This window comes from Piliocolobus tephrosceles, chromosome 2, assembly GCF_002776525.5.
Source record: "Piliocolobus tephrosceles isolate RC106 chromosome 2, ASM277652v3, whole genome shotgun sequence".
Lineage (NCBI taxonomy): Eukaryota > Metazoa > Chordata > Mammalia > Primates > Cercopithecidae > Piliocolobus > Piliocolobus tephrosceles.
In genome coordinates this window covers 126577427-126597620 of record NC_045435.1, presented here as the reverse complement: position 1 = coordinate 126597620, position 20194 = coordinate 126577427, and positions in this window count along the sequence as shown.

Here is a 20194-nt window from a genome sequence, read left to right as displayed (position 1 = left end):
GTAACTCACAGAGTTACACGTTCCTTTTCATTGATCACTTTGCCAAGACTCTTTTCTTGAAATCTGCATTGGGATATCTCTTAGTGCAATGAAGCTGGCAGTGACAAAGGAAACATCCTCAGAGAAAAACTAGAAAGTAGCTTTCTCAGAAACTTCTTTGAGACATGTGAATTCATATCATCGAGTTACAACTTTGTCTTCATGAAGCTATTTGCTAACACTCTAGTCGTGGAATCTGCAAGGTGATATTTGAGAGCTCATTGAGGGCTATGGTGAAAAAGGAATTATCCTCAGATTAAAACTGGAAAGAAGGGTTCTGAGAAACTGCATTATGATGTGTGAATGCAACTCACAGAGTTACACTTTTATCTTCAGAGATCACTTTGCTAACACAGTTTTCTTGAAATCTGCATTCGGATTCTTCTGAGCGCAATGAGGCTTACAGTGACAATTGAAATATCCTCCGACAAAAACTACGAAGAAGCTTTCTTAGAAACTTCTTTGTGATGTGTCAATTCATCTCACAGAGTTACACATACGTTTCATGGAGCAGTCGATTAACACTTTAAGGAACCTGAGAAGTGGTTACTTGGATCACATTGAGGCCTATGTTGTTAAAGGAAATATCCTCAATTAAAAACGTGAAAGAAGCGTTGTGACAAAATTCTTTGTGATATGTGAATTCATCTCACAGAGTAACAACTTAGTCTTCATGAAGCAGTTTGCTAACAGTGTTTTCATGCAATCTGCAAAGTGATATTTGGGAATGCATTGGGGCCTATGGTGAAAACGAAAATATCCTCAGATAACAACTAGAAAGAAGCGTTCTAAGAAGTTGCTTTCTGATGTGTGAATTCATATCACAGAGATTCACGTTTCCCTTCTTGGTGCAGGTTCCTAACACTGTTGTCATGGATTCTGCCAAGTGATATTTGGGAGCTCATTGAGGGCTGTAGTGAAAAAGGAAATATCCTGAGATAAAAACTGGAAAGAAGGGATCTGAGAAACTGCCTTGTGACATGTTGATGCAACTCACAGAGTTACACTTTCCTTTTCATTGATCCATTGCTAAGCCTCTTTTCTTGAAATCTGCATTGGGATATCTCGTAACGCAATGAAGTTGACGGTGACAAAGGAGATAATCTCAGATAAAAACTAGAAACTAGCTTTCTGATAAACTTATTTGTGACATGTGAATTCATCTCACCGAGTTACAACTTTGTCTTCACGAAGCAGTTTGCTAACACTGTTGTTGTGGAATCTGCGAAGTGATATTTGAGAGCTCATTGAGGGCTATGGTGAAAAAGGAATTATCCTCAGATTAAAACTGGAAAGAAGCATTCTGAGAAACCGCAATATGATGTGTGAATGCAACTCACGGAGTTACACTTTTCTCTTCAGAGATCAGTTTGCTAACACAGTTTTCTTGAAATCTGCAATTGGGTGCTTCTGAGTGCAATGAGGCTTCTGGTGACAAAGGAAATATCCTCATACAAAAACTACAAAGAAGCTTTCTTAGAAACTTCTTTGTGATGTTTCAATTCATCTCACAGACTTACACTTACGTTTCATGGAGCAGTCGATCAACAGTGTCTTTGAGGAACCTGAGAAGTGCTACCTTGGAATGCATTGAGGCCTACGCTGTTAAAGGAAATATCCTCAATTAAAAACGTGAAAGAAGCTTTGTGACAAACTTCTTTGTGATACATGAATTCACCTCACAGAGTAACAACTTAGTGTTCATGAAGCAGTTTGCTAATAGTGTTTTTGTGGAATCTGCAAAGTGATATTTGGAAGTTCATTGAGGCCTACGGTGAAAATGGAAATATCCCCAGATAATAACTAGAAAGAAGCTTTCTCAGAAGGTGCTTTCTGATGTGTGAATTCATAACACAGAGATTCACTTTTCCCTTCTTCAGCAGGTTATTAACACTGTTGTCGTGGATTCTGCCAAGTGATATTTGCGAGCTCATTGAGGGCTGTGGTGAAAAAGCAAATATCCTCAGACAAAAACTGGAAAGAAGCGATCTGAGAAACTGCATCGTGACATATGGATGCAACTCACAGAGTTACACTTTCCTTTTCATTGATCCACTGCTAAGACTCTTTTCTTGAAATCTGCATTGGGATATCTCTTAGCACAATGAATCTGATGGTAACAAAGGAAGTATCCTCAGAGAAAAACTGGAAAGTAGCTGTCTGAGAAACTTCTTTGTGACATGTGAATTCATCTCACCGAGTTACAACTTTGTCTTCACGAAACAGTTTGCTAACACTGTTATCAAGAGTACTGCCAAGTGATATGTGGGAGCTCATTGAGGGCTGAGGTGAAAAACGAAATATCCTCAGATAAAAACTGGAAAGAAGCATTCTGAGAAACTGCCTTGTGACATGTGGTGCAACTCACAAAGTTACACTTTCCTATTCGTTGATCCATTGCTAAGACTCTTTTCTTAAAATCTACATTGGGATATCTAATAGCACAATGAAGCTGAAGGTGACAAAGGAAATATTCACATGAAAAATAGAAAGAAGCTTTCTTAGAAACTTCTTGGTGATGTGTGAATTTATCTCACAGAGTTACACTTATGTTTCATGGAGCACTCCATTACCACTGTCTTTGAGGAACCTGAGAAGGGTTACTTTGAATCACATTGAGGCCTATGCTGATAAAGGAAGTATCATCAGTTAAAGACGTGAAAGAAGCTTTCTGAGAAACGTCTTTGTGATCTGTGAATTCATCTCGCAGAGTTCCAATTAGTCTTCAGGAAGCATTTTGCTAACACTCTTTTCGTGGAATCTGCAAAATTATATTTGGGAGCCCATTGGGTGGGGCCCATGGTGAAAAAGGAAGTATCCTCAGGCAATAACTAGAGAGAAGCTTTCTGAGAGATTGCTTTCTGATGTGTGACATCATCACACAGAGTTCCACCCTTCCCTTCTTGGAACAGTTTGCCAATAATGTTGTTGTGGATTCTGCAAAGTGATATTTGGGAGCTCAGTTAGGGCTATGGTGAAAAAGGAAATATCCTCAGGGGCAAACTGGAAAGAAGCCTTCTGAGAAACTGCATTGCGATGTGTGAATGCAACTCACAGAGTTACACGTTTTTCTTCGGTGATCAGTTTGCTAACTCGGTTTTCTTGAAATCTGCAATGGGATACTTCTTAGCGCAAAGAAGCTTATGGTGACAAAAGAACTGTCCTCACATGCAAACTAGAAAGAAGCTTTCTTAGAAATGTCTGGGTGATGTGTGAATTCATCTCACAGAATTACACTTATGTTTCATGCAGCAGTCCATGAACACTGTCTTTGAGGATCCTGAGAAGGGCTACTTTGGATCACATTGAGGCCTTTGCTGATAAAGGAAATATCATCAGTTCAAAACGTGAAAGAAGATTTGTGAGAAACTTCTTTGTGATCTGTGAATTCATCTCACAGAGATAGAACTTAGTCCTCAGGAAGCAGTTTGCTAAAACTCTTTTCATGGAATCTGCAAAGTGATATTTGGGAGCCCATTGGGGCCCATGGTGAAAAAGGAAATATTCTCAGATAATAACTAGAGAGAAGCTTTCTGAGAGATTGCTTTCTGATGTGTGACTTCATCACACAGAGTTCCACCATTCTCTTCCTGGAACAGTTTGCTAACACTGTTGTCATGGATTCTGCAAAGTGATATTTGGGAGCTCGGACACTGCTCTGTGTCACGTGAATTCTCCTCACACAGTTAAGCTACTCTTTTCATTGTGAAGTATTATAACACTGTTTTTGTTTAGTCTGTGATGGGATATTCATGAGCGGTTTGTGGCTTATAGTGAGAAATGAAACGTCTTCAGATAGATACTGGAGAGAAGCTTTCTGAGCATCTGGTTTGTGACGTGTGCATTCCACTCACAGAAATATACCCTTCTTCCCCTAGAAGATTCCGTAATCCCTTTTGGAGAAAAGGCTACCAAGACATATTTGGGAGTAGAGAGATGAGTATGGTGAAAAAGGAAATATTCTCAGACAAAAACTGGAAATTATATTTCTGTGAAACTACTTTGTGTTAGATATATTTCTGTGTGTCACACAGTTAAAACTTTAATTAGTCCGGGCGAGGTGGCTCAAGCCTGTAATCCCAGCACTTTGGGAGGCTGAGACAGGCGGATCACGATGTCAGGAGATCAAGACCATCCTGGCTAACCCGGTGAAACCCCGTCTCTACTAAAAATACAAAAAACTAGCTGGGCAAGGTGGCGGGTGCCTGTAGTCTCAGCTACTCTGGAAGCTGAGTCAGGAGAATGGCGAGAACCCGGGAGGGAGACCTTGCAGTGAGCTGAGATCCAGGCACTGCACTCCAGCCTGGGCGACAGAGCAAGACTCCGTCTCAAAATAAATAAATAAATAAATAAAAATAAATAAAAAAATAAAAAATAAACTTTAATTATATTATGCAGTGTTGAACCTCCATCATGCACAGATCCTTGAAGGAATATTCGGAAGCACATTGAGACCTATGGTGAAAGAGGAGTTATCATCAGATAAAAACTGGATAGAAGCTTTCTGAGAATCTACTTTGTGATGTATGCACTATACTCAGGGAGTTATACCTCTTTTCTCACAAGGCAGTGCTTGAACTCTGTTCCTGTGAAACCGCAAAACTGATATTTCAGTACGCATTGAGGACTATGGTGAATAGTGAAATATACTGAAATATAATCGAGGAAGAAGCTTTCCAAAAATCTGCTCTCAGATATGTGAATTCACTTCACAGAGTTAATGCTTACTCTATGTTACCAAGTTTCGAAACTCTGTCTTTGAAGAATCTGTGAAGGGATATTTAGTGATGCTCGGTCACTTGTGGTGAGTGAGGAAACGTCTTCCAATGAAACCTGCAGAGAAACGTTCCGAGCAACTGCTTTGTGATGTGTGTATTCATCTCATAGAGTTAAACCATTCATTGGATTGAGCAGCTTGGAATCACTGTTTTTGTTGAATCGGAAGAAGGACATTGGGTGATGATCTTAGGAATATTGGCAAAGAAATATCCTCAGGTAAAATCCAGAAGGAAGCTGTCTGTGAAACTTCTCTCTGCCGTCGTAATTCCACTCACTCAGATAGCCTCTCTTTTCATTGAGCAGTTTTCTAGCCCTGTGTGTGTTTAGCGTGTGATGGGATATTTGGAAGCACTTTGAGACTAACGGCGAAAAAGGAAATATGTCAAGAACGAAACTGGAGAGAACCTTTCCGAGGAACTGCTTTGTGACGTGAGCATTACAGTCACAGTGTTATACCTCTCTTCTCATACAGAGTTGGGGAAACCCTTTTGCAGAAACAGGTACCAAGTGATATTCGGGAGCATGTTGATGCCAATGGTGAAAAGGGAAATAGCCTCAGACAAAAACTGGAAATAAGCTTTCCAGGAAATCACTCTGTGATATGTGTAATCATCTCACATAGAAAAAGCTTTTCTACATTACACAGCTTGGAAATTGTCATGGACGGATCCACGAAGGGACCTTCTGGAGCACTTTCTGGACTATGGTGAGAAAGGAAATATCTTCAGATAAAAACTGGAAAGAACTTTCTGTGAATCTGCTAATTGCTATGCTTATTCATCTCACAAAAATGAAGCTTTCTTTACATTATGCAGCTTGGATACTCCCTCTTGGATGGATCCACAAAAGGATATTTGAGAACACATTCAGGCCTATGGTGAAATAGAAAATATAGTGAGATAAAAACTGGAGAGAAGCTTTCTGAGAAACTGCTCCATGATGTGTGTATTCCACTCAGGGAGTTATAACATTCTTCTCATAAGGCACAGTTTGAACACTCTTCCTGTAAAACCAAAAGAGTGATATTCGGAGCACATTGAAGACTATCGCAAAAAGTGAAATGTCGTCCAAAAAAAAAAGAGAGAAGCACTCGAAAAAACTGCTCTCTGTCAGGTCAATACTTTTAACAGTGTTAAAGCTTACTCTACATTTCCCAGTTTGAAAGTCGGTGTTTGAAGGTTCTGCAAAGGGATAGTAAGTGGTGACCGGAGGCCTGTGTGAGGCAAGGAAATGTCTTCCATCGAAAATAGGAGAGAAGCTTTCTGCACAACTCTCTTGTGATGTTTGTATTCATCTAATAGAGTTAAATCATTCTTTGGATCGAGCAGTTTGAAATCACTGTTCAAGTGGAATCTGAGAAAGGACATTTGGAAACGCTTTTAGAATATCCTGAAAAACAAATATTCTCTCTTATAAATGTAAATGTATTCATCTCTTATCATTAAATTATTTTTGAATTGAGCAGTTTGAAATCATTGCTTCTGTGAAATCTGAGAAAGCAAATTTGGAATCGCTTCTTAGAAATTACTGAAAAAGAAATAACCTCAGAGAGAAACCAGAAGGAAGCTTTCTGTGAAACTGGTCTGTGTCACGTGAATTCCACTCACACAGTTAAGATTCTATTTTCATTGAGCTGTATCATAACTCTGTTTTTTTTTTTTTAGTCTGCGAAGGGATATTCCAGAGGGATTTGAGGCTTACGGTGAGAAAGGAAACGTCTTCAGATAGAAACTGGAGAGAAGGTTTCTGAGAAGCTGCTTTGTGACGTGTGCATTCCACTCACAGAAATCTAACTTTCTTCTCCTAGAGGATGCCAGAATCCCTTTTGGAGAAAAAGCTACCAAGAGATATTCGGGAGTATAGCAACGACTGTGGTGAAAAAGGAAATATCCTCAGACAAAAACTGGAAAGAAGATTTCTGTGAAACTGCTTTGTGTTAGATATATTTATTTATCTTGCCTATTTAAAACTTTAATTATATTACGCAGTTTGGAAACTCCGTCATGCACAGTTCCGCAAAGGGACATTCGGGAGCACATTCAGGCCTACAGTGAAAGAGGAGATATCTTGAGATATAAACGGGATAGAAGCTTTCTGAGAAACTGCTTTGTGATGTATGCATTCCACTCAGGGAATTATACCTCTTTTCTCACAAGGCAGTGTTTCAACACTGATCCTGTGAAACCGAAAAAGTGATATTTCAGAACGCTTTGAGGACTATGGAGAATAGTGAAATATACTGAAATAAAATCGAGGTACAAACGTTCCAAAAATCTGCTCTCTGATATGTGGCTTCACTTCACAGGGTTCATGCTTACTCTATGTTGCCCAGTTTCGAAACTCTGTCTTTGAAGGATCTGTGAAGGGATATTTAGTGATGCTTGGTGGTTGTGGTGAGCGAGGAAATGTGTTCTGATGAAAACTGCAGAGAAAAGTTCTGAGCACCTGCTTTGTGATGTGTGTATTCGTCTCATAGCATTAAACCATTCTTTGGAATGAGCAGCTTGAAATCACTGTTTTTGTGGAATCAGAAGGAGGACATTTGGGAACGATCCTTAGAATATGGAGAAAGAAATATCCTCAGGTAAAATCCTGAAGGAAGCTTTCTGTGAAATGCTCTGTACCATCTTAATTCCTCTCACTCAGATAAGCCTCTCTTTTCATGGAACAGTTTTCTAGCCCTGTGTATGTTCAGCGTGTGATGGGATATTTGGGAGCACTTTGAGGCTAACAGTGAAAAAGGAAATATGTTCAGACCGAAACTGGAGAGAAGTTTTCTGAGTAACTGCTTTTTGACGTGTGCATTCCACTCACAATGTTATACCTCTCTTGTCATACAGAGTCGGGAAAACCCTTTTGGAGTAACGGGTAGCAAGTGATATTCAGGAGCATGTTGATGCCGATGGTGAAAAGGGAAATAGCCTCAGACACAAACTGGAAGGAAGGCTTCCAGGAAACTACTTTGTGATATGTGTAACCATCACACATAGATAAAACTTTCTTTACATTATGCAGCTTGGAAACTGTCATGGATGGATCCACGAAGGGACTTTCGAGAGCACATTGAGGACTATGGTGAAAATGGAACTATCTTCAGAAAAAAACTGGAAAGAAGCTTTCTGTAAATCTGTTTTTTTGCTGTGTTTAACCATCTCACATACCTGAAGCTTTCTTTACATTGCACAGCTTGGAAACTCCCTCGTGGATGTATCCTTGATGGGATATTTGGGATCACATTCGGGCTTATGGTGAAATAGGAAATATAGTCAGATAAAAACTGGAGAGAAGTTTTCTGAGAAACTGCTTGGTGATTTGTGCATTCCACTCAGGCAGCTATAACTTTCTTTTCATAAGGCACAGTTTGAACTCTATTCCTGTAAAACCAAAAGAGTGATATTTGGAGCACATTGAAGACCACGGCAAAAAGTCAAATGTCGCCCAATAAAAACAGAAAGAAGCACTCAAAAAAGCTGCTATCTGACATGTCCATTCTTTTCACAGGGTTAAAGCTTCCTCTACATTCCCCAGTTTGAAAGACAGACTTTGAGGTTCCTACGAAGGGATTGTAAGTGGCAACCGGAATCCTGTGTGCAGGGGCCATTGAAAATAATATGCTAAGAATAAATAAGGCTCAAGGACAGTATCTCTAGCTAGTTGCACTTTTAATGAACTTTAGTAGTCAAGGACACTATTTTTAGTTAAACTTTTAATGAACTTTGGTAGGCGCCAAGAAGGCGGACAAATAAGAAAAAGTTTAGAGACAAGGAACTAAGCAGAAGGTTACATCTGGGTGCAGAAAGTTTGTTTTGCATTGTGTTATTTCTGCTGACGTGGGGTTTATGGAGTATAAATAAAGTGAGGCAAAGGCTCTAGGCGCGGCCGCCATGTTCTCTGTTTGTCTTTGTCTCTTGTGTCTGTTCATTCTCCACCACCCCCGGCACGGGCCCCAACAAGTGGTGCAGCGAGCAGGGTGCACATGGGTAAGTAGTGGAAAACAAAAAGGGAAATCCCCAAAAATGGGTAAAACCCGGAAATTGTTAAGAAAAACCGTTTTGAGCTTTCATCGTGGGAAATTCCAGTTCTTGGCCTCAAAATATTTATGATTATTACAAGGGCTTCTACTTTCAATTGGGGTTGATACAAAAGAGAAAACTTTGCGAAAATTGTTTGCTCATGTGGATCAACATTGCTCTTGGTTTCAATATCAAACTAAAGTACAATTAAATGAACAAAAGTAACAACAGGTTGTTAAGACCCTTCATCAAGCACACCAACACGGGGATGTAATGTCAACACCTTTGTGGACTCTTTGTGCCTCTATTACTCAGGCTTTAGAGCTCTTAAAGACAGACTCTGGAAAGGGGGAAGGCAGGGATGAGGAGTCTTTGAAGTCTCCGATAGCCATTTCCCCTCCTTTAGATAATTCTGTAACTGAAGGAGAAGGTCCTTTGTGTGGTAATGTGTCTCATGAAAAAGAATCAAAAATTCAAAAGGAGTTTCAGCCGGTTGTTCAATTGTTACAACAAATTTTACAATTGCAGTTATCTGCCCCTCAACCTTCTCCTCCACACACTCCTGTTTTTACTTTTCCCGTGGTTCATCCACCCCCATCAGCACCTAAGGCAGAGGAGGAAGATAGTTTTCAACCACCACCACCGCCGGTGGAAATGCTGCCTCGTTCAGGCACGGTTTTTACTGTTCCCACTTCTACTGCTAAATCTGTAATTAAGGTAGTGGATTCTCAAGAGGATGAGGATCCTTTACAATTGTTCCCCATTATTAGGCAACCTTTTGGTCCTAATGACTAATTTCCTCAAGGGGGTATAAATGTGCAGTATAATGTTCTTCAATTTAAATTTCTTAAAGAAATGAAGGCAGCTGTTGCTAATTATGGCCCTCAATCTCCTTTTGTCATGGGGCTTCTAGATTCTTTCTCCTCTAAGAATTTGTTTTTGCCTCTTAATTGGGAAACTTTGGGGAAGGCTGTTTTGGACCACTCTCAGTGGCTTCAGCTACACAGTTGGTGGCTGGAAGATGCTAAAGAACAGGCCCGCCGTAATGCCTCTAAAAATCCTCCAGGGCCAACAGGGGAGAAATTAACAGGTACTGGTCAGTTTACTACCGTAGTGGCTCAATCTGGACTCGATAATATGGCATTATCACAAGTTAAAAGACTGTTTTTAAAGGCTTGGTGTAAAGTAAAATCATCGGGAAAAACTGCCTTGTCTTTTGTTAAGGTTTTGCAGAGTGCCAATAAACTTTATCTTGATTTTGTTGCTCAGCTCCAAGATGCTGTAATAAAGACTGTAGGTAGTGGGGCTGCAGGCAAAATCCTGATAACCACACTAGCCTTTAAAAATGCTAATCAAAAATGTCAAAGGTTGTTGCATCCTATAAAGGCTACTAAAAATTTACTAATTAAAGATTTTATTAGAGCCTGTGCAGGAGTGGGAGGGGCTGCCTACAGAGCTCAGTAGTTTGCTGGAGCTTTATCTAAGGCATTCATGATAAAAAAAAAGGGAGTTTGCTTCCAATGTGAAAAGACCGGTCATTTTAAAAAGGAGTGCCGTAAACTATCTAATAGAAGTGACTCTTCCAAAGTAGGATTTAAAAAGCTTCCTAGTAAGCCCTGTCGTCGTTGTGGCAGAGGACAACACTGGACTAATAAATGTCACTCTAAAGTGGACAAAAATGGTAATTCTCTCACCTCTGGATCAGGAAACGCACAGAGGGGCCCTTCAACTTGGGGCCCCAACAACAATACAAGCCCTCTTCATTTGCAATTTCCAGTCAGCTCAGGGGTCTAACATCAACAAGCCAGTCAGCCAATGTTAACCCCCAATTTTCATTAGCTCAGCTTTTCTCTGCTACTTCCGGTAGCACCGCTGCTGATTTGGCTATTTTGCAGACTGTTTAACTCACCCCAAAAATGGGAGTTGTTAAATTGGCTACAGGTGTTTTTGAGCCATTACTTCCACATACTGTTGGATTGCTTATAAAACACAGTAGTAACATTTTACAGGGTTTACAGGTTAATTTGGGTGTTATAGATTCTGATCATAAAGGGAAAATTCAAATTATGCCTCAGGCTCATAAATCTATATCCCTAAAAGAGTGGCAGCGAATTACACAACTCCTTTTACTACCCTATTTTCAGTTTCCTTCTCAGAGAAAAAAGAACCAAAGGTTTTGAAAGCACAGGTAAACATATTTTTTGGAAAACTTTAGTAACTCAACAAAAACCCTTGTTTCCCCTCAAAGTAGAGGGACAAATTTTTCAGGGCTTGGTTAACACTGGAGCTGAGGTTTCCATTATTGCCTCTCATCAATGGCCTTTACAGTGGCCTAAACAGCCTGTTGCTGTTTCTCTTACAGGATTAGGTACCGCCTCTGAGGTGTATCAAAATTCTTAAACCTTAAATTGTCAAGGGCTGGATGGTCAAATGGCCCAAGTCCAGTTTTATATTGTTCCTATTGCCCTAAATTTATGGGGGCGAGATTTGTTACAAAAATTTAGAACTTTTGTTTCTATTCCTCATGTCTATAATTCAGCCAAAAGTATGATGTTCCACATGGGCTACAATCCCCTTAAAAAATCTTTAAACATGTAGCCACTGTTCACCAGCCTCAAGCCCTTACCTTAACATGAAAAACTAATACTCCTGTATAGGTTAAACAGTGGCCTTTAACACGTGAGAAGCTTAAGGCCTTGAAAAACTTAGTTCAGGAACAATTATCCCTAGGATATATAAAACCTAGTACTTCTCCATGGAATTCCCCTGTCTTTGTGATAAAAATAAAATAAAATAAAATAAAAAAGTAAATGGAAACTATTAACAAATCTTCATACTATTAATACATGTATTCAACCCATGGGATCCTTACAACCTGTCCTTTCTAACCCTTCTATAATTCCTCAAAATTGGTTACTTAAACTTATTAATTTAAAGGATTGTTTTTTCTCTATTCCTTTAGATCAAAAAAATTGTGAGCGTTTTGCCTTCTCTGTCCCTGTTTTTAATAATTCTCAGCCACTTTCTCAATATCAGTAAAAGGTTTTACATCAAGGCATGTTAAACAGCCCTACCTTGTGTCAAAAATTTTTCCATCGAGCCTTAAATCCTGTTCAAAATTGTCATCCTTCTGTTCTTTTATATCATTATATGGATGACATTCTTCTTGCCGCACCCACTAAAAAAAAAAAAAACAAGATACTTTTACATCCTTACAAACTCAACTCTCTTTATACTCACTTAATATTGCCCCAAAAATTTCAAATAAATTTTCCTATTCAGTATTTAGGTTATACCTTAAAAACACAAAATATTCAACCCCCCAAAATTCAAATTCAATGTGATCATTTAAAAACATTAAAAGACTTTCATAAACTTTTAAAAGACATTAATTAAATATGTCCTGTTTTAAAAATACCAATATATCAGTTACAACATCTTTTTTTCTATTCTGAAAGGAGACAGTCACTTAGACAGCCCACGTCATTTAACTCCTTTGGCTTTACAGAAACTCCAACTTATAAAAAAAAACTTCAAAAGGCCCATCTACATTATATCCTTTCTGACGTTCCCCTTTCCTTTTGTTTATTTCATACTTTACATTCTCCTACAGGTATAATTCATCAAACAAATCGACCGTTAAAATAAATTATTTTATCCAACAAAACATCTAAACTCTTAACTACTTATATCAATCATTTAACTAAATTAATCATCAAAAAACGACATCACTGTCGACAACTCTGGAAAAAAAAATCCTTCTTTCATTATCTCTCAATTCACTCATAGTCAAATTACTTATCTTCTTTCCACTTCTAATTCTTAACAAGTTACTTATGCTTCATTTGTCAAACAATTTTCTACCCAATATCCTAAGTCTCCAATCTTTTCATTTTTTTAAACAACATTCTATGTTGCCTTTCTCACCAATATCTTTATTTCCTGTTCAAGGTCCTACCTTTTTTACTAATACTAATAACAATAATAAGGCTAAATATTAGAGTGTTCACAATCTTAAGTTACAGTTTATCCTTATCCCTTGGTACAACAAAAAAAACTGTTTACTATTCTCATGGTTTTACTTAATTTTCCTTCCACCAGTTGTAACATTGTTAGTAATTCTCAATGCACCGTGTGTGTTACTTCTTATATTTCTCAAGCGACTTTACCTCTTTGTACTACTTCTTCTCTTCAAAAACTCTTTTTTTTTGTTGTCCTCTACTTTGAGCCGACGTCAAACTCCTTTATTTATCACTCATCATCGTTCTCATTCTCAACTTCCTGGACCGTTAGTTCAAGGTAATACTCAAATTAATTCACTTTTCATCGGCCACCTACAGACTACAAAACAAAAACATACTCTACATCACACTAATAGTTCTGGTCTTCAACGATGGTTTCATTTAACTTGTAAACAAACTTGCTCTCTTATTCAAGCTTGTCCTTCTTGTGCTCCTTTAAACATTCCATCTTTCCACCCTAAAATTAATCCACGAGGTACTCAAGTTAATCAAATTTGCCAAATGAACGTCCCACATGTCCCTTCTTTTAAACAATTAAAGTATGTTCATCATACCATTAATACTTTCTCTCATTTTCAATGGGCCACTCCTTTGTCATCTAAAAAAGCTAATTCTGTTATTACTCATCTCTTAGCTTGTTTTGCCATCATGGACATTCCTTTAATACTTAAAACTAATAATGCCCTTGCCTATGATTCTCATAAGTTACAAGTTTTCTTACAACAATATAATATTCAACATCTCACCAGTATCCCGGACAACAGTCAAATTCAAGACATTATTAAACACACAAATTTAACCTTAAAAACTCAACTACTAAAACAAAAAGGGGGAAATGAGTCCCCCAGAAATCAGATTTTAAAAGTTTTGTTTACTTTAAACTTTTTGAATCAATGGAGACAACTGCAGGACTCCGCTGCTGTAACTCATCTTTCCTCACCTCCCTTGGTGATAGTCCCTGCCGACAATTTAAGGGTTTGGTATCCTAATGAAGAAGGTAAGTATGCTCAAGGGCAAGTTTTAAAACAGGGACGGGGCTATGCTCTTGTCCTTACAGGGAGCGGACCTGAGTGGTTTCCTACAAGGCGATTAAAACCCTGTTAAAAAGAAAACTGGACTCAGTATGCATCTCTTCTTTTGTTGGATGTGTTTCGGCGGGGGACTTATTTCCCTTAGTGAGGCTTTGTATGAATATTGGACTTATATTCCCTTTCTACCCTTGTATCAGGGAGTCGCCTGGGGGGAGACAAAACTTAGGGTTTTCACTAATGACACTACTTGGATGCCGTCCCCCTATGTGGACAAGGACAATATAGAAAGGGAAACGTGAATAATAAACAGCACATACCAATTTGAAGTGGAAGGACTTCCAATATGCATGGGAAATAGTCCTCATTGTCTCCGAAAATCGCATAAAGCTTGGGCTGTTCGCTATAATCATAGCCATGTGGCTGCTAACACTGTTATTATTGTAACTAGAAGTTTTCAGTATAATCATAATGTATATAGTAATAAGACTATTCCTAATTCCTTAACTTTTTGTCCTAGTCCAGAGGTTTCTCCTAATATTGAGGTATTAAAGTGACAACATTGTCGGGGAACTAAGCCCCGGTTTTTATTAGAGTACAATGGGATACAAGTAATTGATTAGAGTGTGCACGGTAATTTTCAAACAAAATTTAGCCACATACCTTTAAAATGGCACCGGGTAAATAAAAGTATTGCCACTGACGGTAATGAAACTTTGGTATGGTGTGAAGGAGGCCTGTCACCACCTATGCCTCATCTTAGACACTCTTTAAAAGTACAGAGTCGTCTTTGAAAGTTATTAGCTGCAGGTGATGCTATTAGTACTTTTGTGAGGAACATGACTTTTAATCTTTCTAACCCACATAACTCCTTTCATATTCAGTTACATCAAAATACCTCCCGATATATTATTGCTTGTGTCCAAAAGCCTTAACTATTGTTAGCGGGGAACTTAGCGTGGGATAATGGTACGGGGTACGTGTACATTTTTGTCTTGCCTCAATCATTTCTGGTGGCGCAGTTTTACGGGGAATATTTATATCCTCAGGACTCGTAAGGAAATTTGGCTACCTGTCAATCTGACGCGACCGTGGGGGGCATCACCTCTTGAGACTTATGTTTGGACTTCTCTTCAGCGGACCCGTCGTGCCCTTGGACTTATAATTGCCTTGGTGATGAGCCTTGCTCCCATTACCTCCACTACGGCTGTGGCAGAGCCCGCATTATATCAAAACATACAAAATGCTAAATTTGTACAACAATGGCATGAACAATCTCACCGGTTGTGGCTACAACAACGGAACATTAACTCTCAACTTGCTAAAAAATAGAACAACGTAAAACAAGCCTTAACGTGGCTTAGAGATCCACTTACTGTCCTCAGTATGTGGATAACATTACAATGTGATTGGAACTCCACTCAATTTTACATAACACCTGTGCCTTTTAATGTTTCTCAAAATTAGACCAAAATCTAAATATTATTAATAGGCCATAAAAATATTAGTTTGGACATCCAAGAACTCACTCAAAATATTTCTGAAACATTTCAACAACAACTACATGTATTGTCTGGAGCAACTACCCTACAGGAGCTGGGTCAACACTTTGCTGCCCTTGACCCATGGACCCAGATAAAAACATGGATTTCTACCATCTCTAAAAGTATATTGCTTTGGATGCTCGGATTAGGTTTACTTCTCATGGTGATCCGATGCTCCCTCCATCACATCCAAAAACAAACAAACAAAAAAAAAACACAAGAACAAATACGGGCTACCTTTTTAAAATTGAGGCAAAACAAAAAGGAGGAAATGCAGGGGCCATTGAAAATAATATGCTAAGAATAAATAAGGCTCAAGGACAGTATCTCTAGCTAGTTGCACTTTTAATGAACTTTAGTAGTCAAGGACACTATTTTTAGTTAAACTTTTAATGAACTTTAGTAGGCGCCAAGAAGGCGGACAAATAAGAAAAAGTTTAGAGACAAGGAACTAAGCAGAAGGTTACATCTGGGTGCAGAAAATTTATTTTGCATTGTGTTATTTCTGCTGACGTGGGGTTTATGGAGTATAAATAAAGTGAGGCGAAGGCTCTAGGCACGGCCGCCATGTTCTCTGTTTGTCTTTGTCTCTTGTGTCTGTTCATTCTCCACCACCCCCGGCATGGGCCCCAAAACCTGTGTCGAGCAAGAAAATGTGTTCCATCGAAAATTGGAGAGAATCTTTCCGTGCAACTCTTTTGTGATGCTTGTATTCATCTGATAGCATTAAATCATTCTTTGGATTGAGCAGTTTGAAATCACTGTTTCTGTGGAATCTGAGAAAGGACATCTGGAAATGCTGTTTAGAATATCCTGAAAAAGAAGTAACCTCAGAGAAAACCAGAAGGAAGCTTTCTGTGAAACTCCTCTGTGTCACGTGAATTCTGCTCACACAGTTAACCTTCTCTTCTCATAGAGCAGTATCATAACACTGTTTTTGTTTAGACTGCAAAGGGTTATTCTGGAACCCTTTGAGGCTTACGGTCAGAAAGAAAACGTCTTTAAATAGAAACTGGAGAGAAGCTTTCTGAGGAACTGCTTTGTGACATGTGCGTTCCACTCACAGAAATATCCCCTTCTTCTCATATAGGATTCCAGAATCGCTTCTGGAGAAAAAGCTACCAAGAGACATTCGGGAGTATAGGGAGGGCTATGGTGGAAAAGGAAATATCCTCAGAGAAAAAATGGAAAGAAGATTTCTGTGAAACTGCTTTGTGTTAGATATATTTATTCATCTTGCATAGTTAAAACTTTTCTTCTGTTACGCATTTTGGAAACTCCTTAAGGCACGGATGCATGAAGGGACATTCAGGAGCACATTCAGGCCTATGGTGAAAGAGGAGATATCTTAAGATAAAAACTGGATAGAAGCTTTCTGAGAAACTATTTTGTGATGTATGCATTCCACTCAGGGAGTGATACCTCTTTTCTCACAAGGCAGTGTTTGAACACTGTACTTGTGAAACCGAAACAGTGATATTTTAGTTCACATTGAGAACTATGGCGAATAGTGAAATAGGCTGAAATAAAATCGAAGAAGAAGCGTTCCAAGAATCTGCTCTATGATATGTGCATTCATTTCACACTGTTAATGCTTACTCTATGTTGCCGAGTTTCGAAACTCTGTCTTTGAAGAATCTGTGAGAGGATATTTAGTGATGCCTGGAAGGTTGTGGTGAGCAAGGTAACGTTTTCCAATAAAATTGAAGAGAAACCTTCTGAGCAGCTGCTTTGCAATGTGTGTATTCATCTCATAGCATTAAACCATTCCTTCGAATGAGCAGCTTGAAATCACTGTTTTTGTGGAATCTGAGGAAGGAAATTTGGGAACGATTCTTGGAATATGGAGAAACAAATATCCTCAGGTAAAATCCAGAAGGAGGCTTTCTGTGAAACTGCTCTGTGTTGTCTTATTTCTTCTCACTCAGATAAGCCTCTCTTTTCATTGAGCAGTTTTCTAACCCTGTGTGTGTTTAGCGTGTGATGGGATATTCGGAGGCACTTTGAGGCTAATGGTGAAAAAGGAAATATGTTCAGACCGAAACTGGAGAGAAAATTTCTAAGAAACTTTCCAGGAAATTTCTCTGTGATATGTGTAATCATCTCACATAGAAAAAGCTTTCCTTACATTACGCAGCTTGGAAACTTTCATGGACGGATCCACGAAGGGACCTTCTGGAGCACTTTCTGGACTATGGTGAGAAAGGAAATATCTTCAGATAAAAACTGGAAAGAAGCTTTCTGTGAATCTGCTATTTGTTATGATTATTCATCCCACATAGATGAAGCTTTCTTTACATTACGCAGTTTGGACACTCCCTCATGGATGGATCCAAAAAAGGATATTTGAGAACACATTCGGGCCTATGATGAAATTGGAAATATAGTGAGATAAAAACTGGAGAGAAGCTTTCTGAGAAACTGCTCCATGATGTGTGTATTCCACACAGGGAGTTATAACTTTCTTCTAATAAGGTACAGTTTGAACACTGTTCCTATAAAACCAAAAGAGTAATATTCGGAGCACAATGAAGACTATGGCAAAAAGTGAATGTCATCCAATAAAAAAAAGAGAGAAGCACTTGGAAAAGCTGCTCTCTGACCTGTCCATTCTTTTCACAGGGTTAAATCTTGCTCTACATTTACCAGTATGAAAGTTGGTCTTTGAGGCTTCTGCGAAGGGATAGTAAGTGGTCACCAGAAGCCTGTGTGAGGCAAGGAAATGTCTTCCATCGAAAATTGGATAGAAGCTTTCTGTGCAACTCTCTTGTGATGTTTGCATTCATCTAATAGAGTTAAATCATTCTTTGGATTGAGCAGTTTGAAATCACTTTTTCTATGGAATCTGAGAAAGGACATTTGGAAACGCTCTTAGAATATCCTGAAAAAGAAATAACCTCAGAGAGAACCAGAAGGAAGGTTTCTGTGAACCTGCCCTGTGTGACGTGAATTCCGCTCACAATGTTAAGCTTCTCTTTTCATTGAGCTGTATCATAACACAGTTTTTGCTTAGTCTGCAAAGGGATACTTTCAAGGGCTTTGAGGCTTATGGTGAGAAATGAAACGTCTTCATGTAGATGCTGGAGAGAAGCTTTCTGAGGAGCTGCTTTGTGATATGTGCATTCCACACACGGAAATATACCTTTCTTCCAGTGTTTTAGACATGAAGTCCTTGCCCTTGCCTATGTACTGAATGATACTACCTAAGTTTTTTTCTAGGGTTTTTATGGTATTAGGTCTAACATTTAAATGTCTAATACATCCTGAATTTATTTTCGTATAAGGAGTAAGGAAAGGATCCATTTTCAGCTTTCTACTTATGGCTAGCCAATTTTCCAAGCACCATTTATTAAATATTGAATCCTTTCCCCATGTCTTGTTTTTCTCAGGTTTGTCAAAGATCAGATGGCTGTAGATGTGTGGTATTATATCTGAGGACTCTGTTCTGTTCCATTGGTCTATATCTCTGTTTTTTTACCAGTACCATGCTGTTTGGGGTACTGTAGCTTTGTAGTATAGTTTGAAGTCATGGAGCGTGATCCTTCCAGCCTTGTTGTAAATCATGCTGCTATAAAAACACATGCTCACGTATGTTTATTGCAGCACTATTCACAATAACAAAGACTTGGAATCAACACAAATGTCCATCAGTGACAGAGTGGATTAGGAAAATGTGGCACATATACACCATGGAATACTATGCAGTCATAAAAAGGATGAGTTTACTTCATTTGTAGGGACATGGATGCAGCTGGAAACCATCATTCTTAGCAAACTATCACAAGAACAGAAAACCAAACACCTCATGTTCTCACTCATAGGTGGGAACAGAACAGTGAGATGACTTGGACTTGGGAAGGGGAACATGACACATCGGGGCCTATAATGGGGAGGGGGATGGGAGGAGGGATTGCATTGGGAGTTATACCTGATATAAATGACAAATTGATGGGTGTTGACGAGTTGATGGGTGCAGCACAACAATGTGGCACAGGTATACATATGTAACAAACCTGCACATTGTGCACATGTACCCTAGAACTTAAAGTATAGTAATAAAAAAAAGAAATATACCTTTCTTTTTCTAAAGGATTCCGGAATCCCTTTTGGAGAAAAAGCTACCAAGAGATATTCAGGAATATAGTGATAAGTATGGTGAAAAAGGAAATATCCTCAGACAAAAACTGAAAAGAATATTTCAATGAAACTGCTTTGTGTTAGATATATTTATACATCTTGCATAGTAAACCTTTAATTATATTACACAGTTTGGAAACTCTGTCATGCACAGATCCGCGAAGGGACATTCGGGAGCAGAGTCATGTCTACGGTGAAAGAGGAGATATCTTCAGGTAAAAACTGGATAGAAGCTTTCTGAGAAAATACTTTGTAATGTGTGCATTCCACTGAGGTTGTTACACCTCTTTACTCACAAGGCAGTGTTTGAACACTTATCCTGTGAAACCGGAAAAGTGATATTTCAGAACACATTGAGGACAATGGCAAATAGTGAAATATACTGAAATAAAATCGAGGAAGAAGCTTTCCAAGAATCTGCACTCTGATATGTGAATTCACTTCACAGAGTTAATGCTTACACTATGTTGCCCAGTTTCGAAACTCTGTCTTTGAAGAATCTGAGAAGGGATATATAGTGACGCTCGGAGGCTTGTAGTGAACAAGGAAACCTCTTCCGATGAAACCTGTAGAGAAACGTTCTGAGCAACTACTTTGTGATGTGTGCATTCATCTCATAGAGATAAACCATT